We start from the raw sequence: 18,964 nt of genomic DNA on the forward strand, positions 1-18,964 counted from the left end.
GATGAAAACAGTACTGAAAGGTAGCTATCTCGATCGATTGGACAGTCGTTGGAAGGTGCGGGGGGGGGCGCGGCTGATCGAACTCCAAGAAAGGTTTGATATGTTTAGTTTAAGTGGGTACACAGTATTGCCTGGATCTTCAAATGTGAAGATTTTATAGGCCTTCAAATTCAACTCCATTAACATCATCCCAAAAAGTCTGACGGGCCAAAGTGTAAATATATGCACTTTTAAATCGTGACTTAGTAAAGTAAATGAAAGCTGTTTTAAATGCTTCCTTCGGTGAAACTATAATTATTCCAAGCGCAATGAGCGAGTGTCCCCGCCAGGCAGCAAGTGGTCTTGTATTCGATTTGTGATGTGGTCACTAGTAAGACTACTTTCAGATCCATACATAGTGACTGTAGCTGGAGCAAGCTGGTAAAGGACTCCAGCAATTATTTACCTGGTGATGATGTTGGGGAATGAGAGGTGCCAGCATGGTTCTTCTTGATGACTCTGCACGTTTTTATTGCTATTCGTGCTTGGATAAATAGAGAAGTGTAAGAAAAACAAGTAGAAAGAGTGGCATCAAGATATAGTGATTAAAGAACTTGGACTGTAAAGATGAGAGAAATGCGCGGTAGGATCGGGAGCTGTGGGTTCAGGTCTAGTCCTCCGACGCATTTCATTTGTCTTAGACTATCTCCATCGATTCCTAACTCGGTGCACAACTGGTCCTCCAGTCCACTACTGAACGTAAATACATGCTGTTGGGACGCTTCACCACCCCCACTTTTTTTTTTTAGGAGAGAGAATACACCTTATTGTCATTGTACTGGTGCAAGTTCGGCTACCTTTCATGCCTGTGTTGCCATAGCTACAGAGTAAAGCTGCCACACGATAATCTTCAGGTCGTGGGGAGCAAGAATATCGCAGTGACAATCTAACGAAGGCGAGGAAAGCCTTCACGAACATTGCAAAAGGAACTGACGATCTTGATCGCATGATCTGCGTCCGCTCCTTTTGGGATCGGTGTGGACAGAGATGAATAGACGAACACGCAAAGTAGACATTTTTATTGCTCTTTATACCTGTGCTTACAGGTATTTCGATGAACTGAGAAAGTTGGTATTATTTCTCCGGGCGTGAGAGACAAAAGAAAAAGAGCAAGGAAAAAAAAAACCAGAAAAGTGCAGCAAGGCAGTGATTTTAGAAATTGGAATGTAAAGATAGGACACATACACATACGCGTTTATAACATTGATTAAATTAGGACTCGAGGCGACAAAGAAAGAGGGAGGGCAGTAAGGGTGAGTGTGTTTCATGATGTATTGTAGTTGGCCTCCAGCTGTTCAAGATGAAGGCTTTCCAGTACGTGCTGCGGGCCACACAGGTCCACTTGGGGTCGTGCTAGCAACCCGATGGATCGAGTGGTTGTCGCCTAGGTGATTAATTCCTTGCTTTCCGCCCTCCCACTGATAGCTTTTCTTTCGTGCATTTCCTTTTTGTCTTTTATTTTCGTTCTTTATGGCTTAATTTTTTTTCGCCCGTGGTTTGTGTTTTTCTTTATGCATAAACTAGCCTCACTAGGTGCTGTCGACATGTTGGGCTTTTTATGGGGGAGTGTTCTGAGGGTGTCTGTCAGCATGCGCTGAAAAATAATAAAAAATTGTTTTTAAAATGAGAAGACAAAAAAAAAAAAAATCAGAACAGCTTCCCTGTTTTCACCTTTCTGTTCTTGTGGCTGCCGGGAAAAAGCAGTTTGTTCTGTCTTAAGCTTACGACAGGCTTGTCTCATTTATCTCTGTCTCCTTCCTCCAACCTTGTGCCTGTTCTTTCTTATCCTTTTTCAAACCATTTTCCCCAGCGCGATTTTGCGCCCAGTTCGTGCCATTTCTTTCTTCCTCCAGTACAGCTTTGCTTTTATAACCACTTCCCATCCCATCTTTCACTGGGGTCTTTTTTTTTTTCTTGTCCTTTTTGTGTTTTCCGTTGTGTGCGGATCTTATCATCTCTGCAAATGTTATGTTACTTTTCACTTCGTTCTAATGCATTTCCGATCCGTTCTTTCCTGTGTATCGCCAGTCGCTTTCAGAACTTTCATTTTTTGAAAGCCTTCTGTTACTAAGTAAGGGTTGTTTGTCAAGTACCCTGTTACCCAGTGATCTCATCGAGCATGTGGTATCTATAGGGCGAGGCGGAAGACAGATTGCAGTAGGACAGTAATAACTTGTGACGCCAGAAGGCTGTCTGACGGGACCTAAACTGCTTACATAATGAATGAGACGGGTGACACATTGCATGCGACTTTAAACTGCGTTTGAGAAGTTACCTGGAACATCATAAAACAGCTGCACTAGATGAAAGTCATTCCTCCGAATAAAGATTTGTTTTTAAACTTGCGTACATTGACATAAGACATAAGAGGATTGAAACATTGCATGTAGATGTAAACATTCAAGCACGAACTTGTATTACTGGACTGCTGGCAAACGCCAGTTAACTACTAAAACGAGGCAGGAGTGTACACAGCTTCCGGTTTAGTTCACATTCTTTGTTTAGGCTCGCCGAGACTAACAGCGGATCACTTCGCAAGAGGCTAAGCGTTGGTCTCGGCAGACAGCAATCCACCTATACTCATCCATGATTTAAGGGTGTGGCATTTGATGTAGCGATTGTGTGGACTGGAACACCTGTTGGCAGATTCCATATCTAAGACTCTTTACAGTTTACACGACCTTGACTCCGCTCCGAGTTCTAATCTGATATATTGCAGCTGCAGCAGAAAGCTGTTTACACGTTTACAGAGCATTCCTTACCACAACATAGCAATGCTCCCTTCTAGTGATTTTTTTCCCTGATTGAAAATGTTTTGTCCAAGGAAAAGGTTTCTGACATGTTAGCATCGCTCAGACAACACCCCGTGACCTACATTTTAAAGATGGCGAAATGTGTGTCTGCACCTCTTCAGTTTTTTTCCCATCTACACCCACATACCTTTCCTGGGTCCTCGAAAAAATCGTCTCGTTTAATTCTCAGAACATGTTTGCTATACGAGCTTTCAATAAGTAATTCCACCAGAAAGTATTTCCATACTAACTCCACTGCAAGTGGTCACGGTACTTCCATTTGTTACGAGGTTTGTTTGTGTCTTTGGCTGACAAATGTTTTTATTTTTATTTTTCTGCTGACGTCGCGGCCTTCGTCAGAGCCAACGCACCAATCAGATTGCAGCTGAGGCCCAACAGGTGTTGGAGTCGCTCCAACGAGGTGCATTTCGACCTTCCCACATACGTGCCCCAAAAAGATTTTTTTTTTCTGTTGTGGGGACTCTTTTACATCGCCCAGAGGCGGCAGGAAACTGTCGACCTCAACGCCACACGCTATGTTGTCCGGCAACAAACAAATCCCTGCCCACTAGCATAGCTTTCAGCTTTTTCTCGTTGGTCTTGGCATCATTTACCCGGAAAAGAGCATGTAAGGTTTGGGATTTTTTTCCCCTCGTCTTCCTAAGGTGTTCCTGCAAGATGTGCGAGGTTTCGCATCCCTACACGCCCTGAAAGAGTTTCAAGGTTGCTGTGTTGACAATACATGCACTGCATTGCAAGCTGAGCCCGGCCCTTCCTTCTATAGTTCTTCGCCGAGCAAGTGTGCATATCACCGTAGTTATTGCACATCATAAACTTGCCAAGGATTTTGTTATTTATTGACGCCAACCCGTCGTGGTAATAATAACTCTATATCCTTGTCTTTCACCTCATCTGCACATTGCAGCTGCCGCCAAAAATAATCATTATTTGGAAAATGCTGATGAATTTCACCCACGAGCTCATGACACTGAGTATTAAAAGCAGTTCTTTGAAAATTATACTAATTTTTTAATCTGAAAGGGGGTGTGATCGTATGTGTGTGCTCGCGGTGAATATATATTGAATCAGATTAATTATGGCCGTATTATTTTCAACAGCTGCTGCAGCATCCTGTGGTTCAAGGGCATGCTGCATCGGGGATCGCGCATGCCTGATGACAGGCGACTGTTGTATCCCAACCATTTACACCTACGAGTATGTTAGACCAGAGATTCTCAACCTTTCTCGCGATTGTACCCCAAAAGGGTGAAAGTATGTACACGGGTACCCCTCACTTAAGCATAAAAGCACTTATTTTCATAATGATGTGCGCTTATTTATGTTGCTGCATACCCCTGCAGAACCCTTGTCGTACCCCTAAGGGTACGCGTACCACCGGTTGAGAACCACGGTGTTAGACGACTCAGCAATGTGGTTATCTCATATTGCAATGACTTTATTAGGTCTGCACTGCAAGGGGCCGACTGCATGAGTGAACATTCTGATTAGAGAGAGTGGTGAGGGAGCGTCTGGACGTTCGGTGTGTGAGAGACATCAGTATGTTTATGTTATTCATATACATCTATATATTATGTTCGTGAATACAGAGGGAGATAAGGATCCCAGTTTGTTTTCGTGTGTGTGCGTGCGTGTTCTGACTTATCTATGGTCGAGATTACACTGAGGACCCCCGCGTTGAAACCGGAGGTGAACAAGCGTGCCAAGTGTCGTTGACTGAAGTACCTCCCTTGTCTCGTGCCCAGGTTAGTCCAGTCAGATCCTCCCCTAGTTCGTGACGAGGTGCCCTCGCGGTGGCAGGCACAGGGAGCAGCCACCACCACAAGACCTGCTGGGCATGTCGCCATGGCCGGAAGTCAAAGGTCAGCAAGAAAAGTCGTTTTTTTTTTGTCCACGCACCTAATCGCCTGATGCCAGTTGTGTCAATCTAATTGACCAGACAACGAGTGTGAGGTGGCTGCAGCACAAAAACCGGTTTTTCTACCAAAAAACATCAAAGAATGTTTAACGAGTTGTCTTTCCCTCGCTTCTCTTTGACCTTTCTTTCTTCATTCTGCTCCCTCCTCTCCTTTCACCAAGTTTTTATTCTTAGCTTCTAGTGTTTTTCGAGGGATTATTCCCCTGGTGAAGTGAAAACTTTTTTTTTTTTGAGAAAAAAATCTGACAAAGCAGGAAACTGCAACAGGACCAATATGAGAAGGACGCAGAAAGACCATTTATATCATATCAGTTCATGTCCCACTCACCGATAATTACATTTGGTTGTATTTACGTGATTCACACCTGCTGTAGGTAAGTGATAAGCATTTACAGATGTTTTGTGTTGCAACTGCGCTCACAGCTGTTGGCCCTGGAACGCAGTACCATCTACAGAAGGCTAAACAACTGCCATGGTTACTAAGGAGAAACATGACCAAATATGGAGTCGACCTGATAAAACTCAGGCGTCTTGAAACAGTAACATTTGGCAGATTTCCACGACATGCTGCACCACAGCTCTTCCCCTCTGACAATCTTACTGTCCTCAGCCAGCAATAATAAAAAAAAAACAACAACTCTGCATGTGCATGCTAAGTGTCTTGTCGTTGAGTTAGCAAGTACCCGACCAAGGCTTATCAACAATACACAGTAATCAGCTTATTTACTGTCTACCATCTGGTTCAGTGTTTTCCTGTTCGCCATCGCCTGATCCGGGCTTATTTTTAGGGCAGAACGCTCGTCGGGGAAAAACTCGAACTGAGTCGACAGTGTCTGTCGAGTGATCATTCGAGGAAAGGAAACCATCTCTTGGCAAAAATATTTATGGCCCTTAAAGCGGATCTGTTTCGACGAATCATGCGACTGTTTTGTACATGGCAGGACCAGCGAGGTCACTAAAGCTGGAGAAGATTATCGGGATTCGTGCTTGTGAGAATAAACATTTCTTCTGCAGATCCCATTGTTGTTGTTGTTTTTTTTTGTTGTTGTTGTTTTTTTTTTTTTTTCTTCATTTTCTTCGACATTGTAGATATATTTTCTGGCAATTGTCTTTGGACACAGATATGGCGAAGTAAAAATAAGTCGAGCAGCATCCTCGGGGCTATAGACACAGACGTGACAGGACGGAGGTGAGTGAGAAAGAAGACGGTAAGGAGGGACATAGGATGAGAAAGGGAGAAGAGCCCACGGCAAGTAAACACGTAGTGCAGAAAATAAATTATTCCTTTCCATTTTTAGCCCATTTTATCGTCGTCTTGTCGGTTTCATGCTTGTGATATTTGTGGCATGCACCCTAAAAGGAGAGAAAGCTGCACCTCACCCTCCACCCCACCTAGCCATGGTGATGGAGGGTAGAGAGGGGTAGTAATCTAGATTGTACATGCTGATCCGCACGAGCGGAGTACAGCTAGGGATTGTGAACAACTTCATGTACTTGGGGGTCAATCCTTTCCAAGATGGCAGCTGCATCAGGATCGTAAAGACGAGAGAAGCGATGGTCAGACTGAAAAGATCTGGCGCAGTACAAGTGCAGAAGTCCCTCGCACTTCCCGTCCAGCTGTGCGGTACCGATAAACAAATCCAGTAATTAGAGACCAGGTGACTGAAGAGGCCACTCTGAATCTCTCACATGCGTGGCGCCCAATGAAGCGGTCGCCAACCTCGTGAACTACCAAGAGCCTCATCCTGGCAACCGTGAAGGGGCGCAAGTTGGTCTGGTTTGGCCACGTCACCCGGCTTCACACTGTCTAGGACCATTCTTCAAAACATCCTGGAGCACAGACAGATAACAGAACCAGCTCATCACCGATTTCAAGACCAACCAAAGTGGCGCAACCCTTGTCAGCTTCTGTGTTGAGCCAAGTCGCCCTCTCCCCCGACGACCAGACCCCCATGTAGGTTAACTGATTATCAGCTAGCAGTAGTCACGGGACGAATAAAGATGGCGATAACAAATACATGTTGAGCCCAGGTGGCAAATTCGTGGCTTTATTTAAATTGAAAACTGCTAGGCGACGAGATTTCAAGGTGTGTGGAAGGTGGAAACTACTTCGACCATGTGGCTATATTTAGCGCTGACCTCACCAGTGGCGCACTTCCTGTCTTTGTTGCTGAAGATTACCCCGAGGGAGACAACTCGTTAGTCGCTGATTATTATCAAGCGCGATTGTATCTCTGCTAGTTAATCACAGTATTCTGTTCAATATACGTATACATGTATCATAGATGTAGATAATTGTTTACATTTATGTTGAATTCCACAGAATATTTTCTTGTTTAGTACAACACTGTAACTACAGTCAGTTTGTGAATTTGATGACGATGCCACAACCTGAAGTCGCGTACGTGACTCCCTAGACTGCCTAGAGGGATGAGATGAAGGAGAGGAGATGAATATCGCCACCCTCAAACAAATTTCTGCCCCGAGAAAATTTATGCGTGGCCCGGTGGCGCAACGGTTAGTGCCTGTCACCAATACAACGAGGGTTGGCTGTCCTGGGTTCAGACCTCGTCTCGGGCACTCTGTTCTTTCTTTGCGTGTAGAAACTGTTTACAGGCTTGGCTGCACTTTTCCGTAAATTAGCCTCTGTTGCTTGTTAGGCATAAGAGCAAATTCCCACCCACCCACCCGAGAAAAGTGAATCTTTCCAACACCCGATAAGCTTCCGTTGAACATGTCAATAATTTCTTACATCCTGGGAAATCTTCGTTTTTCATTTAAGAATGTTATCCGTGTGATCGCATTCGTCTTTGACTTTTGCGACAGCATTTAAGGATGGCGCTACCTGAAGTTTTTGCAAACAAAACAAACACCAAAGGAAAACAGCAAGAACATTGATTCTGCTGGCACATCTTCGGGCTGAGATAATGAGGTTTGCATTGAATGCGCATATCCCTGGTCGTGTGGGCACAGTGTCTACTACGCTTTGGATATTTCTTGCACAGAGTAACGGAAGTACTTGTTTAAACAAGTTTATTACAGTTCTAGTGATGCAGTCTTTATGTACAACATGATGGCGGGTATGAAATAATGAGTTAGATGCGAAACTGACCTTTTATTTCAGAGCCTGGTGGGTGATTGAGATTTCCAAGAGCTATTTATTGATGAAACCCAAAGAGTGGTTTTTTATTTTATTTTGATGGGTAAAAACATTTTGTTGCCTTAGCAGCCTGATCTCGGTGGAAATTGTATGGTTTCCAAATAGTATACCTTATTTGTGGTTAGTTTTTGTTTTAGTTACACACGGACAACTCTTGATATTTTCTTAAATGATTTTTTTTTTAGGTTCTGTTCTGAGCAACTAAAAGATCTCAAAGTATTTTGCAACAAATCTTCAGTCTGAGATTTAAAAGAAGACAGTTGAATTGCCAGCTCCCTCGTTATTTTCAGTTGTATAGACGTTCGTTAAAAAAATAATAAATGCGCAGAAGAGATACACGCTGGCAGTCACGTAGACGGGTCATGACCTCTTCTGTACGCTCAGGGCACGTGATATGACCATATATGGTAGCCTCTACGTCTACGGGCGGCCCACCACTAGGGAGCACAGTGTACAAGGGTCGCAGCTGACGCAATTAATCATTTTTCTTTCGTCTACGATAATTGCAATACTTGCGACCCCTTGCAGTCCGAGGCCTCCTTTGGCACTACAGTCTGCGGACTTACAGACTGGTAAAAGATTTACGGTTGTAAAATTTGTGGTCAGCAGTATATACTTAATAGGCTGGAGAAATAAATAGAAGTTGGCGGATGATGTAAATAGAGCGAAGTGTGGGTTCATGAGTGCAAAACGGGGGTCACATTATGCGTGTGTGTGAATAAGAGGCTGATTTGTTATTTTTGGATTGAGAGACAGTGATTTATTCATTGAGAGAGGGAGGAGGGAAGGTGAATAAAGTTACTTGTCCAGGTGCGAGAATAAAAATACCTGCACGTGTTTACGTTTCGGCCCATCGATAGTGCGTTGTACCCTGTGGCCAGAGCTACCGACATGCCCCAACCGAGCCTCCACCTTTCCTCCGCAAGTCTGTTGTATACAGGTACGCCTGAAACTGTACGAGAGCCTAGTCACACCGGCAGGAAGCCACAACGACACTCTGACGCCATCTGCAAGTGCGGGTCCCCCTTTCTCCTGGTCACGTGGTGTGTAACGGTCCTCCCACCCACTTGTGTGGTCAGCTGCTTATTGATCTAAGTGACTGGCACTTGTTTACTGCACTTCATGTGGAGAGTCCTTCTGATGATAGCTGTGGGGATTTTTTTTTTTTTTTGCTGCAGTTCAGTTGTTTGTTTTTTGTTTTGTTTGTCTTTTTTTGGCGAGGGTAGGGGGTTGTTTTTTTGGGGTTTTTTTTTGCTTCAGACTTGGCTGGTCAATGATTGATATAAATACCTATCCGTTAGTAAACAGATGTAAGAGATTGAAATACTGACAGCATAAATGTAAATCTATTAATCAGGGTTCTGTAACAACTATAATGATAATAAGAACTTGCCTCGTTCATCCATCCAGCCGCTCCCTTCGTCTGCTGAACTTTTAAACCACAAAAAAAAACTTGTTTTCCAAGTTGATTGATATTGATGTACGCGAAATCACTAAGTAATCATGCGCACGTGCATTTACAATATTACTTGTTTGTTTTGATTGTTTGGTCACGCGCCTTTGGTTCGTTGGTTGATTGATGAGTTAATTCATGTAATGTCTCGTAAAGTTGACATCAGTCCCTACCCGTTTCCTTTGCTCTCTCCATGAAAGAACTTTGTGCCATTCGTGACCTCTCCCAAGGTACACTGCACGTACGCTTGTCAAAGGTCAGCGGCGATTCTGACGCACGCGGGGAAATCTTGGTAAACAAGTTACGTGGGTCTTGCCATACTTTCTCATCAGCATTATCAGCAGACATCCCACATCCAACCTTACCACTCACAACGGCATCAGAGAGGGAGAGAGCACAACAATGAGTTCACCTTGCGGTTGTCCTTAAAACAATGGTCTCCGTGGTGCTTTGTGTAGGAGAGAAGGGATCAAGTGGAAGCACTTACATAAAACAATCAAAGGAAGCCGACTAGAGTGACCACGGGGGAGCGGGGTAGAGTTTAAAAGTAGCTTCCATCAGGACCACTAAACTTTGAACAAAAACGCCTCTGTCACTCCTCACACACCCACACCCTCCTTTAAAAAAAAAAACTATCTTAAAACCTTCTATACGTGTGTTATGCATGTGGGCGCGCTCTCTCTCACATAGTTTAACAGACCGTTTGGCTGGTGTCAACAAGAACATGTCGAAGCTTGTGTACATAAACCAGTTGGCAAGGAGCCCAGTCGAGACACTTTAATCGTGCCTTGCCAGACAAACCGCCTTGTGTGCGAGCCTACCCCCTCTGACCTGGTCAACCCTGATTTTAGACGGAGGGTGGGCAGTATGTCTTCGCTGATCCGGCAGTTATTTCTCCCCCCACCTCTCACCAGCAGTGTCGTCACCAAGATCCCCCTCACCCTAAATAATCCTCATCTCTCTCTCCTCGTTCAACGTTTATCTTACCCTCACCCCCCAGCTTTGTTCAAACAGATGGCATGGCAAAGTGTATATTTGCACACCAGACTGCATCTGTAATGACTGGTCACAGCTTGAGAGTCGAGGGGCCGAGTACATTTTGTGCTTTGTTCGCAGCTAAATAGCTCGAGACAGTCTTCATCAAGTGGGTCGCAAGAGTGTACAGAGTCGAAAGATCACACCAGCCACCGACAATGTGGGATGGTGTGGGTCCCAGGGCTTGACATCTCCGCTTCCCGTCAGAAGACATCTTTGAACTCAAGTGGACCCTATATCGCAAGCCACCTACAATGCTTATGAAAATGTTAGCAATTCAATGACTGGTAGACATTAAAATGTAGTTGCACGACTGTGCACTCAGTCCTTGGCTACACGCAGACCAGCAAAAGCTTTTTTTAAATAATAAGAGGCGAGTCATTTTTCTCAAGTATTTATTTGATCATTAAAGCGACTAACTCTTGAAAGACATCATTATCGTCATCGTCATACCAATTCTCATTGCCATCTTCCTCCTTCCCCCATTATCACGTGCCACGTCATCTACAAACAGTTTGTTCTACGACGACAACCTCAGTCGCTCAAACATCACTCACTGTCGACTTACAGAAATGGAAATGCTGCAAACCAGACCGTTGATGTCAACTCCCTGCGGAAAAAATTATCTTGTTTTCAAATGATAAAAAGTTGTCGGCAAGTTATTATTAAAGAAATCTTTTTGAAGCTACGTCATATGAAATAAAATACCTGTCATGTGACTTGACACTAAATAAGGAAAACAAATATGACTGATTGTCGCAACACAAAACTAGGGCAACATGAAAAATGATAAGGAAACCCAGAGGAAGGGAAGTGTCATATGGCAACAGCAACACAGGATGTAAGCTTTCGAGAAAGGAGCGACTCTTGATGCTTATCTCCTCCCTCCTTGTCCCTATTGCCTTGTTTTGGAAACACGCTTCTAATTATTTTCAACTTTTTTTTTTTTGCTGCACGTAATGAGATAACTCAAGAAATATTGAATGTTTTTGCCAACACGAAGACCCCTTTCAAAAAAAATTGTTTTCACCACCAACATCACAAAAAATAAACCAGTCATTGCTGTTCTCGATCATGAGTTTTTGCACCAACAAGGGTGGTAAAGAGCTTGAATGAATCCATACAGAAAACCAGCATTTTTTTTTATTTTTATTTCAACTCGTGCTCCGGGATGGAGGTCAAGCTGTGCAGACTTTACAATCCACTGTTGATCACGTGTTTGTGGCCACATCAAGCTCTCTGCTAGCTGCATGCAATGTGCGTAAATAAAATAGTCTGACGAAGGAGTAACAACTGGTGTCAGTGGAAAAAAAAATATTTCAGACTATTACAAGAGGGTGTGGTTCCTTCTCTTGCTTTTTCTTTCTCTCCTCAGTCTTTCTTTTTCTTTCTCTCACTCTATCCTGCTTTCTCTTTACCCACCCCACCACCCTAGAGCGGGAAAGGGAAGGGGAGGCTGGGGACAGCAGAGAACGAGGGAAAATGTTCTCGTGAATGACGACATCATCAGCTCCATGTCGTGATGTCTATATATAGCAACCTTCCCGTGAGCATCGCCATTTGTTCACACAACAAAGCCACCGACAGAGCAGGTCAGTCTCGCAGGTGACTGAAAACCGGTTTTAAACCTCTTCTCACGCAGCTGGACCCTCATCTTGGCAACAAATCTGACGGTCAGGCACCAGTCCAGTGCATCTCCGTCAAAATTTGATCCGAATTTCAACTTGGAACCATAAAATGCAATCATAAGAAGACACCCACGCAACATTTATATTTATGCTTTTGCATGAATGTGAGCGAAAAAGAGCATGTTGTTGTTGTTGTTGAAAAAAGTAGAAGCCCGTTGAGTTTTTGAATTTTTATAAAGTATTCCTAGATTCTCAAACAGCTTTCAAATTTAGTGACCAAGTGAAACTTTCAGTTTCCCCTGTTTTGTATTTCCATGAAGTTTTGTGTCCTTTGCAAGCTGATTTTAGTGAAAGAAGATTATGTTACAAAACTAAGATCATACAGAAACCTCGTTCAATTTCGACGATCTCGATGTAATGAATTATCTACTTAACAAATTTGTTCTCTGGTCCAGCGGAGTTCATTATATGGAAAGTCTATTTACCTATAAGTATGCTTGAAGTACTTTGTACTTGAAGTGTCGCAAAGTTATACATGTTCTAAAGTATGGCCTCCTTGGTACAACAGTGGTTAGAACTAGGCGTGATGTTAAATATATGCTAATATAAACCTTTCAGAGAGAGAGAGAAGACGAAGGTACACATAAAGCACAGAAGGGGGTGGATGATTGTATGTAAAGGGAGACTCCAATCACCAAGGGCGCCAATCACGTGCTCGCTAACCTTTCTAAATGTCAAATTTTTTCTCTTCTCCTCTCCCCCTCCTCTATTCCTCCCAGTCTTTCCATTTCCAGTCGATGGCTGTCGGGTCCGGAAGTTCGACCCACACCATGGCAGTGTTTGTGGAACCAACACACACTGTTGTGTGGGCGCACCTGTCAAGCGCGCACGTTCGATGGCCTCGTATCGATAGCACGCACTCGAACACGTCAACATGGAGAGGACACACTTCCTCTGACACCTGGGCAACAGTAGCCGCCTGGAGTCTCCAAGCTTCTGAGCCTGACAGAAACACTCGTCGCGCTGACCTCGTCTGTCAAACAACGGTTTTTAGTTGGTCAGATCATGTCACGTGACGTTCTTATAGATAACCAAGAAGTGGGCTTTGCCATAGCTAAGATCACGAACTTGTATTACTGGACTCCTGTCAGACGATTTTTTTCCCCCTCAGTTAACTACTAAAACGAGGCAGGTGTATACAAAGCTTCCGGTTTAGTCACATTCATTGTTTAGGCTCGCAGAAACTAACAGAGGAGAGCTTCGCCAGAGACTAAGCGTTGGTCTCGGCAGACAGCAATCCATCTACAAACGTCCATGCTAAGATGGATTATGAGGCAGAAAAACTTATCATCGGAGTGTAGGTAGTGGGAGGGGCGAGGACTGGGGAACTTCTCAGTAACAGCCTGTGGAATCGATCCTATGGCACTGAGTTTTACAGCAACAGTCGCGTTGCTATTTATCTCCAACTTCTCCATCGCTAACAGAAGAAATGTTGCGTGTAACCCGCGGAAAAGAGCGGAGTCGGAGAGAGAGAGGGAGAGAAAAAAAAAGTTTGATATTTAGAAAGGTTAGCCAGCGCGTGATTGGAGTCCATTCTGACTGGAGCCCACATCCTCTACCCTTATAGTCTCTCCTTCGTCTATTCTTGTTCTCTGTGCCAGTTCTCTCTAATTGTCAGTCTCTCTGGTGCCATGTTCATATTGACATGCATCATCATCATCATCTACCGTCAGCATGGCAACTGGCTGCGCGCTGTTACTAAACTTTACTAACCTGTTACTAAAATCATCTACTAACTTCTCCGTCTGGCGCCTGACACCGTGTAACAGGACTTGCCAGAGGCACAACGTGACTACGTGATGCAATGTACAGAAGGCCGCGGCGTCGTGTCACGTTGTGCAACAAAACAACGTGAAACACGTGCAGCATGCGAACGTGCAACGTGATGTAAAATCGTCCAGCGCGATCGATGGCCGTTGTTACCAAGAGATAGGAAACACAAAATTTCGAAGAACATTTGCCTGTTGCATCAGTCTACTTCACAGTCGCTTGCATTTCGATCCCTTGTGCTGGTTGCAGAGTAATTTGTTTAAATTCTAGCATGTTCCAAGTCACGTGATTCAACTCCCAGCCGAACGCGATACTTAGATGTCGGGAGGAGGCTAAACGTGACAAGGCAGCTGACAGCAGCAGACAGATGTATCAGCTCCGCGGATGGGGACGTTAGCAGCAGCTCGCTGTTGTCGTGGTGGTGGTGTATATCAAGACTGTGACGTCAGCACTCACCGTCGAAGCCGGAAGAGACCAAAGTTTGACATTTGTCTTCAAGACAGTGCGTTCATTTTAAATGTCTGGTAGGGTGCAAATAAAAAAATAATGGTTGAGTAAAGCACACAGACACTATTTTCTCAAATCTCAACTAAATCTTCAGTTCCTGAGATACACGGGTACAAACACCATCGTCAACAACACGGTCAGGAGTGCAATGATGCTGGAGAGATGGAAGAGATGGAAACAATATTCCATTAACTATGCGTATATATGATATCATGACACGATTTCGACTTCTGCGTGATGTTTGTCAGCGTGTTTGGAATATTCATCTACATTTATAGAAATAATATCCTGGACTGCTTTACCCAGGCGTTAGGAAACAATCTGCACCCCACTGGAGCTTTAAGGATCGTGCCAGCCGGCAGATGTGAGACCGCAGTCCAACCTTTATTTTAAAAATTCAGAGATTCTTCTTCTCCTTTTAATACAAAGCATTATATAACAGACAAAAGAATACACGCCTGCTTTTCATTATCTAGTGATAATAACGAAACTCGTGTTTAGACGTTTGGTTGAGTCACGTGACAAACTACAGCCCAACATAAAACATGGCGGCAGCTGCGAGCGCGCGCACATGCTGATGAACACGTGACTACAGAGTCACAGCGACTTTGGAATGGTGATGGAGGAGGCTGAGTGGCAGAGCTGTCGCGGGGTATCTGCGATCTTTCTCGCCAAACTGGCATCAGTCAGCTGACAGCGCGTGCACCAATCAGCTGCGTGACCCGCACGTGGCAAATCCCATATAGCTTCCCTTCAATCTGCTTACTGTTGGCAAAGTGAAAGATGGAAGTATTTATCCACCCATGATTGATTAGTATTTATTGGCTGACATAATGAGTTCAACTGTCTTCCTTTCCGTTTTTCAATCACCGACACGGTCAGCCATTTTTGGACCAGACGACATGACATGAACGAGCTTTCTATCTTTAAAACCTACATCGCTTTAGCGGGTGGATTAGGGTTGGGGTGGGGCATGAATGCTAGTCGATGGAAAGTTTAATTATCGAGAAAGGACTAAGCATGATCACTGTCTCTCTGCTAATGTAAAACTGATTCACTCGCACGTGCGCGGACACACACACACATCTGTCAAAAAACATGACAACTTACTTGTTGGGTCTGTACTGAGATAAAAGGTTATCTGGGGTTAGCCCACAGCTGCAAGATATCAAGTGCATGCCGGTAGTTTGACAAAATTGTGAAGAACAAGAACTAGCAATCTCCATACCAAGCACGAAATGTCAACACAGAGAGGAAACCCTGGGGTTTATTGCGGGAATGGGGAATGTCGGTTGGACGTGTTTTGAAAGTTTAGAACATTCTGGTGTTCCCTCCCTCGAAAATGTGGTCTGGGTTAGGGTTTAGAATGTAGTCTACATTAATCAGGTATGCCAGATCCCAGCTACCTCAGGTCATAAGAGGTCAAGGTAAAGCCGAATACATCCTCCCATCAGGCAGGCGCCCGACGAAGATAAATGTTTTACCGTCTCGTCTGCAACAGTTGGTCTCGGAAGAGCAGGGAGGGCAAATGGGAGGAGACAAAGGCTTGATTCACTGGCCTCAACAAAAACGTTAATTTTAAGATATTAAAAAAAATGACTCTACTATTTTTGTCCTAGTTTCCTCCCCAGAAACTGATGTCTGAAGACCTTCATGTGGCACGGCTAACCACTCACCACTTGCCACGTCATGAGGTCGAAGGCCAACGTTGACAAAGTGGGCGGACCGTGCGGCTGACGGGGCCTTGTAGTTGCTTATTTTGGCTCTGCCCCCAAGGGTACGCAAAAGGCTTTTCTAGCCAAGGGGGTGCGGTGGGTGGAGGATGCTTTACTTAAAGGAGACAGGGCGGCTTTTGTTTAACCGCAGATTGCATGCCGCGGTGTGTGCGCATGCGCGTGCTGCTGGGTGGTTCCTGGTGGGGAAGGGACAAGTGGAGATGTTGACCTATCCATACGTGAGATGGGGTGAGGTGATAAAATAGAAATCATTTGCAAGCAGGCGCGCACACTAAAAGCACACGCCATATTTGCATAGATGCATGCTTATACGCACACATACAAACACATGTATATATAAGCACACCTACACATGAACATCTACACTTAAATGCACACACACAGGTTAGTGGGAAGAGACAGCAGCAAACTATAAATTTTACAAGTTCAATCAATGCATGTTCAACCCAAGCTCTCTGCGGTTCAAACCTCTGCTATCGGTGACGGTTTGCACGTTCGTGGGACACATTGGGGTCGTCCTCGCATATCTACCGTGTCGTTAAATATACATCTGATAGAATAACAATGCAAATCTTGCCAAACTCGGTGCCTGGCCTAGACCTTGACCGCGATGAATAGAAAATGTTGTAGACTCATACAAGTGGCTCAGTTACTAGCCATGTTACCCACAAGGCCTCACACATCGGGAGTTCAAGAACTGTGTTCTACTGTCTTTTTGACCCCCAACCCCCTCCTCACCTCTCCTCCAAAGGCCTTGCCAACTATATAATATATCAAGAAAATAGTTCGCATGAGAGGAAGCCCAGAACCCGATGGCAGATACAACCTGAGGGACCTGAAGGGGAACTGTGCTCCACAACTTTCTACGACGCATCTTTGGTCCTTACCATCTCAGCATCTGAAGATTCTGGAAAGATTTATGTAGCACACAAAATCAGGGGCTGTCGGCAGCTGACTTGTTGGTTGTCACATGATCAACCTGTCACTTCGACAGTTAACCGGTTGAATGGAAGATAGAATTACAGAAGTATGCGAGCACTCGGAATAATGTTGAAACGCATTTCCTCGCTTGACAGCAAGTTCTGCTAACTTAAAAAAAAAAAAAAGAAATAAAAACAAAAATAAGAGAGGGTGGGATAGCTACTGAATGTATTCAGGAAAGATAAAATCTCAGGGCTAGCATTACAAGCTTTTTAGTTGATGTTTATGGAGTAACAACAGCTCAGTGTCACCAATATTGTGTAAGGGGGAGGGTTGAGGGTGGAGAGCCAGGCAGCATGACCTGACCGAAGAGTTGTGCCCAAGGTCGGTTGTTCCTGTTTAACCCTGTGTCAGCACGAGGGACCGTTTCACGGCAAGTCACTCAAGATGGAAACATTTAATTTACAAAAAAAACTTGAGCGTTTGTTGTAATTAACATCCGCCGTTTAAAGTTTCAGGAAGAATGATGACACGTGGAGACAAAGCCTTTTAAAAACAAACAAATGGTGTCACCCTCACCTCTCCTTGTTCGGTGAGTCGTGCCAGGTCTTCGTGACAAAATGTGACAAACATGGCTGCTAATGCTTTGACAGATTATAGTTAGTCGTGACGTGCTGATGGAGGAGGCTGGGTGGCTGAGCTGCTGCTGGGTGGCTGCGGTTTGTCTGGCCGACCTCACGAAGCGGACATCAGTCAGCTGACAGCGTCACTATATGTCATCTACTGTCTTCATTATGCCACCGATACGTCACTAACAACACGTCACTGACTTTTTAAAAACTCACTTTGGACAGCACTGGGTCCGCTTTTCCGCGCTGGTGTCCACCTGTCCCACCTCGAAAAGCAGGTGCTCCGTTTTGCGTTGACAGGTGTCATTTTTTGTAGACAGGTGGTGTTATTTCCCCCAACCCCCGTGATGGCAAGAGAGTATAACAGATGTTTCTAAAAATTGTAACTGTTCTTAAGAAGCCAGTTTTTTTTAAAAAAGAAAAACCTCGCTACTAATTCATTTAGATGGATTACAATGTTTAAAACGGGTGTTCTCATCTAAATGTAAAACACCTCGGGGCTGTTCTAAACTGAGTTGTGCCCCCCCCCCCCTGGGTTGTAAAGGAAGGCAGTGAGGAAGGACAGGGATGGGTGGGATCGTAAACTTGTCACCTGCATGTTGCGTACGCTCTTGTTTTCTAAAAATATCTTGCCCTGACGTCTGCAACCCATGCTGCGTAAACAGAGGAAAAAAAAAAAAAAGCCCACTGCGGTCTGCTGAGTACATTTCAGACATTAAAGTCAATCATGCGTATCGTTGTTATTGCGGAAGTTCCACCTGCAGCCACCGTAACTGCCAGACACCAAAAGGCAATAAAGGGGAGCATTAGACGATTATTCCTCGTTGTACCCTGGCGTTCACACTCGTTGAAACCAACATTTCAAACTCAACGACCGCAGTGAACATTTCCATAAATAAATTGTACGAGGCATTACATTTGTACAAATACCTGCTAAGCTTGAACTATGACCTCAGTATGGCGGCGTCCTAGGTCTGCCTTATTCTGAGGGTTGTCTTAAGTCGCAGCAGTAAAATGCTCATCTTCGTGGTCTGCGTAAATAAGACTTCACTTTTTTCTGTCGCCATGCCGACGACCTGGAAAAGATGGTCTTCCCATCAGCACTTGGTGTGGTTGGGTGTTTGACAAGTTGTGAACTCTCTCTCTCTCAATTACGATAGCAAAGGAGTGTACGTGTTAACCCCCAAGCTTACACCCTCATCAATCAATACCTGGCAAAACACTCGGAAAAAGAGTTGCTCACTGAACCCATCACTCACCCAGTCTCTCTGTCATTCATAAGTTAATTTGTTTGTTTG

The 18,964-nt window shown here is 44.4% G+C and overlaps 2 long non-coding RNA genes across 2 annotated transcripts; one reads left to right on the forward strand and one right to left on the reverse strand.

Moving 5' to 3' along the window:
• The first annotated feature begins 902 nt into the window (after positions 1 to 902).
• LOC112572832 lies at positions 903 to 5,782 on the forward strand. Its single transcript, XR_003101081.1, has 2 exons — positions 903 to 4,046; positions 4,595 to 5,782. It is a non-coding gene; the product is annotated as an uncharacterized LOC112572832 (long non-coding RNA).
• Positions 5,783 to 8,063: 2,281 nt separating this feature from the next.
• LOC112572891 lies at positions 8,064 to 18,584 on the reverse strand. Its single transcript, XR_003101099.1, has 2 exons — positions 15,491 to 18,584; positions 8,064 to 11,025 (listed from the first exon to the last, which is right to left on the reverse strand). It is a non-coding gene; the product is annotated as an uncharacterized LOC112572891 (long non-coding RNA).
• Between the last annotated feature and the right edge of the window lie 380 nt (positions 18,585 to 18,964).

The sequence above is a fragment of the Pomacea canaliculata genome, linkage group LG9, assembly GCF_003073045.1.
Source record: "Pomacea canaliculata isolate SZHN2017 linkage group LG9, ASM307304v1, whole genome shotgun sequence".
In the NCBI taxonomy this organism is placed as follows: Eukaryota; Metazoa; Mollusca; class Gastropoda; order Architaenioglossa; family Ampullariidae; genus Pomacea; species Pomacea canaliculata.